Source organism: Hemibagrus wyckioides, linkage group LG26 (genome assembly GCF_019097595.1).
Source record: "Hemibagrus wyckioides isolate EC202008001 linkage group LG26, SWU_Hwy_1.0, whole genome shotgun sequence".
Lineage (NCBI taxonomy): Eukaryota > Metazoa > Chordata > Actinopteri > Siluriformes > Bagridae > Hemibagrus > Hemibagrus wyckioides.
This window is the reverse complement of record NC_080735.1, coordinates 22574568-22589673: the sequence shown is the minus strand read 5'-3', so window position 1 is coordinate 22589673 and position 15106 is coordinate 22574568. Positions and strand designations below refer to the sequence as shown.

At 40.3% G+C, this 15106-nt stretch overlaps 1 pseudogene; it reads right to left on the bottom strand.

The window, feature by feature from the left end:
• Positions 1 to 641: 641 nt before the first annotated feature.
• The window catches only part of LOC131346563 (ly6/PLAUR domain-containing protein 1-like), a 26574-nt pseudogene continuing 12109 nt past the window's right edge, over positions 642 to 15106 (bottom strand).

Sequence of the window (15106 nt, the reverse complement as noted above, 5' to 3'; positions counted from 1 at the left end):
AGCTTTTCCCAGAATTCCTCTTTTTTGTAGTGGAGCTACATCATCAAGGGCACAAAGAAACAGATTTTGTCACTCAGTTTAGTTGTATGTTAATGCAACATAAAACATTGTGCTTCATGAATCCAAAAGACCTCCAGAATTCCCAGTCAGTGACAGCAGAGAAGTGAAGGACAGAGATTCTGCAGTTAGAAAATGAGGTAAAATATTTCTAGATAATGTGGAGAGAAGATATCAATATGAATGCCACAGTACTGAATGAAGGTCGTGCTTGTAGTACTGCGTGGGTCCCTCACACACCTTTTCTTTCACTCTCCTCTTTTTCTAACTTTCATTCTTATATAACACACACACACACACACACACACACACACACAGTCGACAGCCTCTCCTAATGAAGCCCTCAGGGTCCTCAGCAGAGTTTCTGTCTGAGAGATCCAGGCCTTACTACACACACACACACACACACACACACATACACACAATACAATGTGAAGACAGATAGAGTTAGAAAGAAAGACACACTGAGACGTGGGAAGGACATGGTGTAAGTTACTGGTGAAACAATATCTATATTATACACACACCGAAAGAGAGAGAGAGAGAGAGAGAGAAAGAGAGCACTCATATACAGATAGATTTATTGATTTATTTATTTCAAAGAGGAACAGTGAGGTGTTGCAGTGAAGCATGGTTTTCAGTTATAACTTAAAATGATATTCTTATGGAGTTGTGTGTATAAACCTGCAGCTCCTGTATAAACCAATCCAGCACTAACATCCTGTCTGTTTACCACACAGGGACAGGAAGATAACGACTGTGTTCAGTATGAACCATAAACTTGGTCCTGATCACATAATGAATATTTCTCTACTTACAATAAATTACTGTGAGATAGAGAGAAACATACACACGAGAGAGAGATAGACAAAGAGTCTGACAATGAGAGAGTGTATAGTAATGAGCCTAGAAGCAAGAGGAGAGAGAGAGGAAAAAGTGAGAGTGAGACAGGAAGAGGATGTGACCTTTAATATTTGACTGGCATAAATTTAGTTGAAGTGTGGAGCAGGGAGAGGAAAACTGTGATAGACAAATGGTGAAAGGGAGACAGATTTGATATTTAATGTTTAATTGTAAGCAGAGAGTGAGACAGGAAGAGTGAGACAGGAAGAGTGAGACGGTGAAAGTGATATAAAGTCAGTGAGTGTGCAGAGCTGACACATCAAGGAGAAAGACAGACCGATGAAGAGACAGGCAGTGAGAGAAAGACAGTGACAGGAAGGTGGAGCTGAGCAGTAGTGAGAGGGGCAAGAGGGGGAGGGGCGTGGCTTGTGAGCCGGGTGGGCGGCGCCTGTGGCGTGGGCCGTTACACAGCGGTGTGTTACAGCAGGTGATGCAGACGGAGTTGAGCTTCCCGGTGCAGAACTGCTGATAGCCTGATGATGCGATCAGACATGCACCAGACGATGCACATGACTTCCTGTAGTGTACACCTGTGTATAGGGACACACACACATACACACACACAGACAGACATAAATAAATAATATAAATAAGTACTAATATTTGATAGACAGAAAAGCTACATTCTAATTTAAAATAATTTTGTTGTTTTGTTTTTTTAATGTGCACATTTAATATTTTTAAAGATTTTTTTGTTATCGGTTTGTTCATTTCATTGATATGTGATTATGAATTTAACATGTCTTCATTTTCCTTCTTTTTTCTGCTCCCTCTTTTTTGCATGACTTTAATGGCAATTGCAGGTTAAAAGAAAAAAAAAGGACACACATTTTATTTTATAAATGTAAATACATCAGCAGTAACATCTGAGCCTCTGCACACTAATATTGTAATGATAGTTTTTATTATTTCATATTGAATAAACTTATAAGTGAACTCAATAAAATTTATAAATAAAGTCTTACGTTAAGCATAACATCAACAGCTTTATCCTCTGATTGTCTTAGCAATAAATAAACATGCAATCTGTAACCCTTAACATAATTTTTCTCTCTTCACACACACACCCTCACACACACACACACTCACTGACCTCGATTATTATTTAATGTGTAAATCATTTTATATAATAAGATCAAATAAAACCAGAAGCACACAGAGGATTTATGTAGAAATATTTAACCAGATAAAATATTTTATAACTCTGTTCTTATTCAGGATCCAACACGGAGATGGAGTTTGTTCCATGAAGCAAGTTTCTTAGAGAAGCCAGGACTATTTCATTTCCTGAATTACTATGGCAGCATGTGCTTTTCAAGAAACCTGCTCCAGAGCTCCATGAAGTGGCCAAGCCTTGTGCTCTCGTGAGACCGCCGGACAGAAACGATGGTCAGGAACAGTTGTTAGATTTGGGGTTGGGGTTCAGTTTTATTCCATAGCTTTGGAAATACATGATCAACTCACTTCATTCACATGGAATCAGTGTACACATTTGAACTAAGTCTGTTCATCTTCAGGTATATGAACTGTTTTGTATTATTTAATTGTTTGGCTGAAATAAAGAAAGCAGTTCTTTCATTTGCAGCCATATCACTACATCTTCACCCCACAGCTAGAGCACAATATATATCATGTACATGTGTGAGCCTCACTTGGCAAATTCCAGGATCCAGCACCTTTGATCTGAAGCTAGGACTGTTAAATATCAGATCTCTTTCATCTAAAGCACTTATTGTTAATGAACTGATTACAGATCAGGAGTTTAGTGTTCTGTGTTTAACAGAAACATGGATTAAACCAAATGAGTATGTAGCATTAAATGAAGCTTATGCACCTGTTTATATTTATATACGTCAGCCATGCCTAACGGGGCAGGGGAGGCGGTGTCGCATTTATTCATGATGATAAATTAGGCATCACACAAAAACCTTTAAATAAATTTAACATGTTTGAAGTTCTTTATACTAACTTCAGGCTCTTGTCATGTTGAGACTGCTTTCCACAGTCTTCTTATATATGCTAATCCCTGATACCAGTGTTATGCTGATGACACACAGCTTCGATCAAAGGGTGCAGGTTATTTTTTGGTACCTCAAGTAGTAAAGGCTACAGCAGGGGGCAGAGCTTTCTATTACAGAGCCCCACAGTTATGGAACAGCCTTCCAATTAGTGTTGGGGATTCATACACAGTCTCAGTGTTTAAGTCCAGACTGAAGACACTTTTGTTTAGTCAAGTTTTCAATACATAGTTGTTCTTAGGTAAAGGAGCAGATCTGGAGGTTCATGGGCATAAAGTGTTTGGTGTACTGGGATGTTTGGATGCTGTCACCTTACCACCCTCACATGGTCACTCAGGTTTGCTAACTGTGAAGCGGTTGGATGCTTTATGTCAGCTTCTGTCTTTACCTTTCAATTATGATGTCATAGCTAACCTTGTCAGAGTCCCTTCAGAGTCTTTGACCTTTACATGATCACAAGGACAAAATAATGTCCGTCCTACAACTGTATATAATCCCATACTCTGAGGGTCAATCAGTTGAGGATGAGGTTCCCTTTAAAGTCTAGGTCCTCTCAAGGTTTCTTCATCTTAGTGAGTTTTTCCTTGTCACGGTTGCATCTAGTCTAGTTATTTGGAATAAATATAAATTTAAAGTTAAAACTTAAAACTAATTTTTATTCTGAATTTATATATTCCTTAAGCTGATTTGAGAGAACTTCCATCGTTATAAGTGCTACACAAATAAAATTGAATAGATACAGACAGACCCAGATAGACAGCATTAATATAATAGTCATTGCTAATGCTAACACAAATGCTGTTTCAGAACAAAATGCTAAAAGTTGAGAGTGACAAATGTAGATATAGTGTCCTTAATAAGCTGGGAAGTGAGTCACAGGTGTTAGTATTCAGGTGAGGCAGGGCACAGGGTTTGTGTTGCTGGGCAAGTTTGAGGCTACTTTAACACTCTAGTGCTATAACACTGTAACGCTTTACTGCTGTAACTCTGTGATGCTGTAATGCAGGAGTGGCCAGTCTCGTCCACATAGGGCTGGTATGGTGCAGGTGTTCATACCGATCAGTCAGGAGCCACACCTGACTCCACCTCTTTAATAAGTTGATTTTGGCTTTTAGTAGACTAGTAGTAGGTGTGGTTTCTGCTCGTTTGGAATGAAAACCTGCCCCCACACCACATTAATGCTGTACTGATGTGACTTTGTATCATAATACTGTTCTACCACTGTGACATTGTACTGCTGTAACCCATGTAACAGCGGTACAGTGTTACAGTAGTACAGTGTAACAGTAGTACAGTGTAACAGTAGTACAGTGTAATAGCGGTACAGTGTAACAGTAGTACAGTGTAACAGTAGTACAGTGTAACAGTAGTACAGTGTAATAGTGGTACAGTGTAACAGTAGTACAGTGTAACAGTAGTACAGTGTAATAGCAGTACAGTGTAATAGCGGTACAGTGTAACAGTAGTACAGTGTAACAGTAGTACAGTGTAATAGTGGTACAGTGTAACAGTAGTACAGTGTAATAGTGGTACAGTGTAACAGTAGTACAGTGTAATAGCGGTACAGTGTAACAGTAGTACAGTGTAATAGCGGTACAGTGTAACAGTAGTACAGTGTAACAGTAGTACAGTGTAATAGTGGTACAGTGTAACAGCGGTACAGTGTTACAGTAGTACAGTGTAACAGTAGTACAGTGTAACAGTAGTACAGTGTAATAGCGGTACAGTGTAACAGTAGTACAGTGTAACAGTAGTACAGTGTAATAGTGGTACAGTGTAACAGTAGTACAGTGTAACAGTAGTACAGTGTAATAGTGGTACAGTGTTACAGTAGTACAGTGTAACAGTAGTACAGTGTAACAGTAGTACAGTGTAATAGCGGTACAGTGTAACAGTAGTACAGTGTAACAGTAGTACAGTGTAATAGTGGTACAGTGTAACAGTAGTACAGTGTAATAGTGGTACAGTGTAACAGTAGTACCGTGTAATAGTGGTACAGTGTAACAGTAGTACAGTGTAATAGCGGTACAGTGTAACAGTAGTACAGTGTAACAGTAGTACAGTGTAATAGTGGTACAGTGTAATAGTGGTACAGTGTAACAGTGGTACAGTGTTACAGTAGTACAGTGTAACAGTAGTACAGTGTAACAGTAGTACAGTGTAATAGCGGTACAGTGTAACAGTAGTACAGTGTAACAGTGGTACAGTGTAATAGTGGTACAGTGTAACAGTAGTACAGTGTAACAGTAGTACAGTATAACAGTAGTACAGTGTAATAGTGGTACAGTGTAACAGTAGTACAGTGTAACAGTAGTACAGTGTAATAGCGGTACGGTGTAATAGCGGTACGGTGTAATAGCGGTACAGTGTAATAGCGGTACAGTGTAATAGTGGTACAGTGTAATAATGGTACAGTGTTACAGCGGTACAGTGTAACAGTAGTACAGTGTAACAGTAGTACAGTGTAATAGCGGTACGGTGTAATAGTGGTACAGTGTAATAGTGGTACGGTGTAATAGTGGTACAGTGTAATAGCGGTACAGTGTAACAGTGGTACAGTGTAATAGTGGTACAGTGTAATAGCGGTACGGTGTAATAGCGGTACGGTGTAATAGTGGGACGGTGTAATAGCGGTACAGTGTAATAGTGGTACGGTGTAATAGTGGTACAGTGTTACAGCGGTACAGTGTAACAGTAGTACAGTATAATAGCGGTACAGTGTAACAGTAGTACAGTGTAATAGTGGTACAGTGTAACAGTAGTACAGTGTAATAGCGGTACAGTGTAATAGCGGTACAGTGTAATAGTGGTACAGTGTAATAGCGGTACAGTGTAACAGTAGTACAGTGTAACAGTAGTACAGTGTAATAGTGGTACAGTGTAATAGCGGTACAGTGTAATAGCGGTACAGTGTTACAGCGGTACAGTGTAATAGTGGTACAGTGTAATAGTGGTACAGTGTAATAGCGGTACAGTGTAACAGTGGTACAGTGTAACAGTAGTACAGTGTAATAGTGGTACAGTGTAACAGTAGTACAGTGTAACAGTAGTACAGTGTAATAGTGGTACAGTGTAATAGCGGTACAGTGTAACAGTGGTACAGTGTAACAGTGGTACAGTGTAACAGTAGTACAGTGTAATAGTGGTACAGTGTAACAGTAGTATAGTGTAATAGTGGTACAGTGTAACAGTAGTACAGTGTAACAGTAGTACAGTGTAATAGCGGTACAGTGTAACAGTAGTACAGTGTAACAGTAGTACAGTGTAATAGTGGTACAGTGTAACAGTAGTACAGTGTAACAGTAGTACAGTGTAATAGCGGTACAGTGTAACAGTAGTACAGTGTAACAGTAGTACAGTGTAATAGTGGTACAGTGTAATAGTGGTACAGTGTAATAGTGGTACAGTGTAATAGTAGTACAGTGTAATAGTGGTACAGTGTAACAGTAGTACAGTGTAACAGTAGTACAGTGTAATAGCGGTACAGTGTAACAGTAGTACAGTGTAACAGTGGTACAGTGTAATAGTGGTACAGTGTAATAGTGGTACAGTGTAATAGTAGTACAGTGTAATAGTGGTACAGTGTAACAGTAGTACAGTGTAACAGTAGTACAGTGTAATAGTGGTACAGTGTAACAGTAGTACAGTGTAACAGTAGTACAGTGTAATAGTGGTACAGTGTAATAGCGGTACGGTGTAATAGCGGTACAGTGTAATAGCGGTACAGTGTAATAGTGGTACAGTGTAACAGTGGTACAGTGTAATAGAGGTACGGTGTAACAGCAGTACAGTGTAATAGCGGTACGGTGTAATAGTGGTACAGTGTAATAGCGGTACAGTGTAATAGCGGTACAGTGTAATAGTGGTACAGCGTTACAGCGGTACAGTGTAATAGCGGTACAGTGTAATAGTGGTACAGTGTAATAGCGGTACAGTGTAACAGTGGTACAGTGTAACAGTGGTACAGTGTAACAGTAGTACAGTGTAATAGTGGTACAGTGTAACAGTAGTACAGTGTAACAGTAGTACAGTGTAATAGTGGTACAGTGTAATAGCGGTATGGTGTAATAGCGGTATGGTGTAATAGTGGTACAGTGTAACAGTAGTACAGTGTAATAGTGGTACAGTGTAATAGTGGTACAGTGTAACAGTAGTACAGTGTAACAGTAGTACAGTGTAACAGTAGTACAGTGTAATAGTGGTACAGTGTAACAGTAGTACAGTGTAACAGTAGTACAGTGTAATAGCGGTACAGTGTAACAGTAGTACAGTGTAACAGTAGTACAGTGTAATAGTGGTACAGTGTAACAGTAGTACAGTGTAACAGTAGTACAGTGTAATAGTGGTACAGTGTAATAGTGGTACAGTGTAATAGTAGTACAGTGTAATAGTGGTACAGTGTAACAGTAGTACAGTGTAACAGTAGTACAGTGTAATAGTGGTACAGTGTAACAGTAGTACAGTGTAACAGTAGTACAGTGTAATAGTGGTACAGTGTAACAGTAGTACAGTGTAACAGTAGTACAGTGTAATAGTGGTACGGTGTAATAGCGGTACGGTGTAATAGCGGTACGGTGTAATAGCGGTACAGTGTAATAGTGGTACAGTGTAATAGTAGTACAGTGTAATAGTGGTACAGTGTAATAGCGGTACAGTGTAACAGTGGTACAGTGTAACAGTAGTACAGTGTAATAGTGGTACAGTGTAACAGTAGTACAGTGTAACAGTAGTACAGTGTAATAGTGGTACAGTGTAACAGTAGTACCGTGTAATAGTGGTACAGTGTAACAGTGGTACAGTGTAACAGTAGTACAGTGTAACAGAAGTACAGTGTAACAGTAGTACAGTGTAATAGCGGTACAGTGTAATAGTGGTACAGTGTTACAGTGGTACAGTGTAACAGTAGTACAGTGTAACAGTAGTACAGTGTAATAGCGGTACAGTGTAACAGTAGTACAGTGTAACAGTAGTACAGTGTAATAGTGGTACAGTGTAACAGTAGTACAGTGTAACAGTAGTACGGTGTAATAGTGGTACGGTGTAATAGCGGTACGGTGTAATAGCGGTACGGTGTAATAGAGGTACGGTGTAATAGCGGTACGGTGTAATAGCTGTACAGTGTAATAGTGGTACAGTGTAATAGTAGTACAGTGTAATAGTGGTACAGTGTAATAGTGGTACAGTGTAATAGTAGTACAGTGTAATAGTGGTACAGTGTAACAGTAGTACAGTGTAACAGTAGTACAGTGTAATAGTGGTACAGTGTAATAGCGGTACAGTGTAACAGTGGTACAGTGTAACAGTGGTACAGTGTAACAGTAGTACAGTGTAATAGTGGTACAGTGTAACAGTAGTACAGTGTAATAGTGGTACAGTGTAATAGCGGTACGGTGTAATAGCGGTACAGTGTAATAGCGGTACAGTGTAATAGTGGTACAGTGTAACAGTGGTACAGTGTAATAGAGGTACGGTGTAATAGCGGTACGGTGTAATAGCAGTACAGTGTAATAGCGGTACAGTGTTACAGTGGTACAGTGTAATAGCGGTACGGTGTAATAGCGGTACAGTGTAATAGCGGTACGGTGTAATAGCAGTACAGTGTAATAGCGGTACGGTGTAATAGCGGTACGGTGTAATAGCGGTACAGTGTTACAGTGGTACAGTGTAATAGAGGTACAGTGTTACAGTGGTACAGTGTAATAGTGGTACGGTGTAATAGCGGTACAGTGTAATAGCGGTACAGTGTAATAGTGGTACAGTGTTACAGTGGTACAGTGTAATAGAGGTACAGTGTTACAGTGGTACAGTGTAATAGTGGTACAGTGTAATAGCGGTACAGTGTAATAGCGGTACAGTGTAATAGTGGTACAGTGTAATAGTGGTACAGTGTTACAGTGGTACAGTGTAATAGTGGTACAGTGTTACAGTGGTACAGTGTAATAGCGGTACAGTGTAATAGTGGTACAGTGTAATAGTGGTACAGTGTTACAGTGGTACAGTGTAATAGTGGTACAGTGTTACAGTGGTACAGTGTAATAGCGGTACAGTGTAATAGTGGTACAGTGTTACAGTGGTACAGTGTAATAGTGGTACAGTGTAATAGTGGTACGGTGTAATAGCGGTACAGTGTAATAGCGGTACAGTGTAATAGTGGTACAGTGTTACAGTGGTAAAGTGTAATAGTGGTACAGTGTAACAGTGGTACAGTGTAATAGTGGTACAGTGTAATAGCGGTACAGTGTTACAGCGGTACAGTGTAATAGTGGTACAGTGTAATAGTGGTACAGTGTAATAGCGGTACAGTGTAATAGTGGTACAGTGTTACAGTGGTACAGTGTAATAGTGGTACAGTGTTACAGCGGTACAGTGTTACAGTGGTACAGTGTAATAGTGGTACAGTGTAACAGTGGTACAGTGTAATAGTGGTACAGTGTAATAGTGGTACAGTGTTACAGCGGTACAGTGTTACAGTGGTACAGTGTAATAGTGGTACAGTGTAACAGTGGTACAGTGTAATAGTGGTACAGTGTAACAGTGGTACAGTGTAATAGTGGTACAGTGTAATAGTGGTACAGTGTAATAGCGGTACAGTGTTACAGCGGTACAGTGTTACAGTGGTACAGTGTAATAGTGGTACAGTGTAACAGTGGTACAGTGTAATAGTGGTACAGTGTAATAGTGGTACAGTGTAATAGTGGTACAGTGTTACAGTGGTACAGTGTAATAGTGGTACAGTGTAATAGTGGTACAGTGTAATAGCGGTACAGTGTAACAGTGGTACATTGTAATAGCAGTGCAACAGCGGTTTAATGCTGTAACACTGTACTGCTGATTTAACTGTAAAGGTGTAACAAACATATTATTATTGTAATACTGTAACAGTGTAAATGTTCTGAAAATCTGACACTGTGTTCTTACCATCCTCCATGATAAGTACTTCCTTCTGGCACATGTCCTGTACATTAACAGTGCAGTTAACGATGAATTCTGGAGAAGAGCAGTCATCTTGCCGAATCTCCTCACACTGATAACACTGAATCTGCAGAGCACCAACTGCACACACATAAACACACACACACACACACACACACACACACACAAAGTGACATATTAATTAACACAGAAAAAAAGTTTCTGACCAAAATAATATGGTTCTAAATTTTTATGCCTTGCTGTAACAATGTGATCTAAATATCACAATATTATGTTATTTATATTGATAAGTTATCTTTAATGATAACTTTCTTCAGTTTAACGTTTTACTAATTAGCAATTAAATTATAGTTAATCATAGTGCAGTTTATAAGTGCAGATTAGACGTGTTCTTTATGGGCGTAGTAGTTGATTGTATCATTCAGTAGGTTTAGTTTGTCCTATGTAAGTGTTGCATTCTAAATGCAGATTATAAGCAAAGTTTATGAGTTTAGTTTATATAAATCATCTATAAGGTTTAGCCCTTAATCCTCAATAGCTCTGGATAAGGACTCCTGCTAAATCCCATTAACATGTCTCATTCCACAAGTGACTATATACAGTTCTACAGAGGATGTTATTCATAATCCCACTCTCAGTGTTTATAATGATTTATAATCCCACTCTCAGTGTTTATAATGATTTATAATCCCACTCTCTGTTTATAATGATCTATAATCCCACTCTCAGTGTTTATAATGATTTATAATCCCACTCTCAGTGTTTATAATGATTTATAATCCCACTCTCTGTTTATAATGATCTATAATCCCACTCTCAGTGTTTATAATGATTTATAATCCCACTCTCAGTGTTTATAATGATTTATAATCCCACTCTCTGTTTATAATGATTTGTAATCCCACTCTCTGTGTTTATAATGAATTATAATCCCACTCTCAGTGTTTATAATGATTTATAATCCCACTCTCAGTGCTTATAATGATTTATAATCCCACTCTCAGTGTTTATAATGATTTATAATCCCACTCTCTGTTTATAATGATTTGTAATCCCACTCTCAGTGTTAATAATGAATTATAATCCCACTCTCAGTGTTTATAATGATTTATAATCCCACTCTCAGTGTTTATAATGATTTATAATCCCACTCTCAGTGTTTATAATGATTTATAATCCCACTCTCAGTGTTTATAATGATTTGTAATCCCACTCTCTGTGTTTATAATGATTTATAATCCCACTCTCAGTGTTTATAATGATTTGTAATCCCACTCTCTGTGTTTATAATGATTTATAATCCCACTCTCTGTGTTTATAATGATTTGTAATCCCACTCTCAGTGTTTATAATGAATTATAATCCCACTCTCAGTGTTTATAATGATTTATAATCCCACTCTCAGTGTTTATAATGATTTGTAATCCCACTCTCTGTGTATATAATGATTTATAATCCCACTCTCTGTGTTTATAATGATTTATAATCCCACTCTCAGTGTTTATAATGATTTATAATCCCACTCTCAGTGTTTATAATGATTTATAATCCCACTCTCAGTGTTTATAATGATTTATAATCCCACTCTCAGTGTTTATAATGATTTGTAATCCCACTCTCTGTGTATATAATGATTTATAATCCCACTCTCTGTTTATAATGATTTATAATCCCACTCTCAGTGTTTATAATGATTTATAATCCCACTCTCTGTGTTTATAATGATTTATAATCCCACTCTCAGTGTTTATAATGATTTATAATCCCACTCTCAGTGTTTATAATGATTTATAATCCCACTCTCTGTGTCAGTGTGAGTCTGTGTGTCAGTGTGAGTCTGTGTGTGTCAGTGTGAGTTTGTGTGTGTCAGTGTGAGTCTGTGTGTCAGTGTGAGTCTGTGTGTGTCAGTGTGAGTCTGTGTGTGTCAGTGTGAGTCTGTGTGTCAGTGTGAGTCTGTGTGTCAGTGTGAGTCTGTGTGTGTCAGTGTGACTCTGTGTGTCAGTGTGAGTCTGTGTGTCAGTGTGAGTTTGTGTGTGTCAGTGTGAGTTTGTGTGTGTCAGTGTGAGTTTGTGTGAATCAGTGTGTGTCTGTGTGAGTCTGTGTGAGTCTGTGTGAGTTTGTGTGAATCAGTGTGTGTCTGTGTGAGTCAGTGTGAGTCTGTGTGTCAGTGTGAGTTTGTGTGAATCAGTGTGTGTCTGTGTGAGTCTGTGTGAGTCTGTGTGAGTCTGTGTGAATCAGTGTGTGTCTGTGTGAGTCAGTGTGAGTCTGTGTGTCAGTGTGAGTCTGTGTGTCAGTGTGAGTCTGTGTGTCAGTGTGAGTCTGTGTGTGTCAGTGTGAGTTTGTGTGAGTTTGTGTGAATCAGTCTGTGTCAGTGTGAGTCTGTGTGAGTCAGTGTAAGTTTGTGTGAATGAGTGTGAGTCTGTGTGTGTCAGTGTGAGTCTGTGTGTGTCAGTGTGAGTTTGTGTGAATCAGTGTGTGTCTGTGTGAGTCAGTGTGAGTCTGTGTGTCAGTGTGAGTCTGTGTGTCAGTGTGAGTCTGTGTGTGTCAGTGTGAGTCTGTGTGTGTCAGTGTGAGTCTGTGTGTCAGTGTGAGTCTGTGTGTGTCAGTGTGAGTCTGTGTGTCAGTGTGAGTCTGTGTGAGTCAGTGTGAGTCTGTGTGAGTCTGTGTGTGTCAGTGTGAGTTTGTGTGTGTCAGTGTGAGTCTGTGTGTCAGTGTGAGTCTGTGTGTCAGTGTGAGTCTGTGTGTGTCAGTGTGAGTTTGTGTGTGTCAGTGTGAGTCTGTGTGTCAGTGTGAGTCTGTGTGTGTCAGTGTGAGTCTGTGTGTCAGTGTGAGTCTGTGTGTCAGTGTGAGTCTGTGTGTCAGTGTGACTCTGTGTGTCAGTGTGAGTCTGTGTGTCAGTGTGAGTTTGTGTGTGTCAGTGTGAGTTTGTGTGTGTCAGTGTGAGTTTGTGTGAATCAGTGTGTGTCTGTGTGAGTCTGTGTGAGTCTGTGTGAGTTTGTGTGAATCAGTGTGTGTCTGTGTGAGTCAGTGTGAGTCTGTGTGTCAGTGTGAGTTTGTGTGAATCAGTGTGTGTCTGTGTGAGTCTGTGTGAGTCTGTGTGAGTCTGTGTGAATCAGTGTGTGTCTGTGTGAGTCAGTGTGAGTCTGTGTGTCAGTGTGAGTCTGTGTGTCAGTGTGAGTCTGTGTGTCAGTGTGAGTCTGTGTGTGTCAGTGTGAGTTTGTGTGAGTTTGTGTGAATCAGTCTGTGTCAGTGTGAGTCTGTGTGAGTCAGTGTAAGTTTGTGTGAATGAGTGTGAGTCTGTGTGTGTCAGTGTGAGTCTGTGTGTGTCAGTGTGAGTCTGTGTGTGTCAGTGTGAGTTTGTGTGAATCAGTGTGTGTCTGTGTGAGTCAGTGTGAGTCTGTGTGTCAGTGTGAGTCTGTGTGTCAGTGTGAGTCTGTGTGTGTCAGTGTGAGTCTGTGTGTGTCAGTGTGAGTCTGTGTGTCAGTGTGAGTCTGTGTGTGTCAGTGTGAGTCTGTGTGTGTCAGTGTGAGTCTGTGTGTCAGTGTGAGTCTGTGTGTCAGTGTGAGTCTGTGTGTGTCAGTGTGAGTCTGTGTGTCAGTGTGAGTCTGTGTGTCAGTGTGAGTCTGTCAGTGTGAGTCTGTGTGAGTCAGTGTGAGTCTGTGTGTCAGTGTGAGTCTGTGTGTCAGTGTGAGTCTGTGTGAGTCAGTGTGAGTCAGTGTATGTCTGTGTGAGTCAGTGTGAGACTGTGTGAGTCAGTGTGAATCAGTGTGTGTCAGTGTGAGTCAGTGTGAGTCAGTGTGAGACTGTGTGAGTCTGTGTGAGTCAGTGTGAGTTTGTGTGAATCAGTGTGTGTCAGTGTGAGTCAGTGTGAGTCTGTGTGAATCAGTGTGTGTCAGTGTAAGTCTGTGTGAGTCAGTGTATGTCTTTGTGAGACTGTGTGAGTCAGTGTGAGTCAGTGTGAATCAGTGTGTGTCAGTGTGAGTCAGTGTGAGTCAGTGTGAGTTTGTGTGAATCAGTGTGTGTCAGTGTGAGTCTGTGTGAGTCAGTGTGAGTTTGTGTTAATCAGTGTGTGTCAGTGTGAGTCTGTGTGAGTCTGTGTGAATCAGTGTGAGTTTGTGTGAATCAGTGTGTTGTCAGTGTGAGTCTTTGTGAGTCAGTGTGAGTCTGTGTGAATCAGTGTGTTGTCAGTGTGAGTCTTTGTGAGTCAGTGTGAGTCTGTGTGAATCAGTGTGTGTCAGTGTGAGTCAGTGTGAGTCTATGTGAATCAGTGTGTGTCAGTGTGAGTCAGTGTGAGTCTGTGTGAATCAGTGTGTGTCAGTGTGAGTCAGTGTGAGTCTGTGTGAATCAGTGTGTGTCAGTGTGAGTCTGTGTGAATCAGTGTGAATCAGTGTGTGTCAGTGTGAGTCTGTGTGTGTCAGTGTGAGTCTGTGTGAGTCAGTGTGAGTCTGTGTGAATCAGTGTGTGTCAGTGTGTGTCAGTGTGAGTCTGTGTGAGTTTGTGTGAGTCTGTGTGAGTCAGTGTGAGTTTGTGTGAGTCAGTGTGAGTCTGTGTGAGTCTGTGTGAGTCAGTGTATGTCTGTGTGAGTCAGTGTGAGACTGTGTGAGTCAGTGTGAGTCAGTGTGAATCAGTGTGTGTCAGTGTGAGTCTGTGTGAGTCAGTGTGAGACTGTGTGAGTCAGTGTGAGTCTGTGTGAGTCAGTGTGAGTTTGTGTGAATCAGTGTGTGTCAGTGTGAGTCTGTGTGTGTCAGTGTGAGTCTGTGTGAATCAGTGTGTGTCAGTGTGAGTCATTGTGAGTCTGTGTGAGTCAGTGTGAGTCAGTGTGAGTTTGTGTGAGTCTGTGTGAATCAGTGTGAGTCTGTGTGTGTCAGTGTGAGTCTGTGTGAGTCAGTGTGAGTCAGTGTGAGTCTATGTGAATCAGTGTGAGTCAGTGTATGTCTGTGTGAGTCAGTGTGAGACTGTGTGAGTCAGTGTGTGTCAGTGTGAGTTTGTGTGAATCAGTGTGTGTCAGTGTGAGTCTGTGTGAGTCAGTGTGAATCAGTGTGTGTCAGTGTGAGTCTGTGTGTGTCAGTGTGAGTCTGTGTGTCAGTGTGAGTCTGTGTGTCAGTGTGAGTTTGTGTGAATCAGTGTGTGTCAGTGTGAGTCAGTGTGAGTCTGTGTGAATCAGTGTGTGTCAGTGTAAGTCTGTGTGAGTCAGT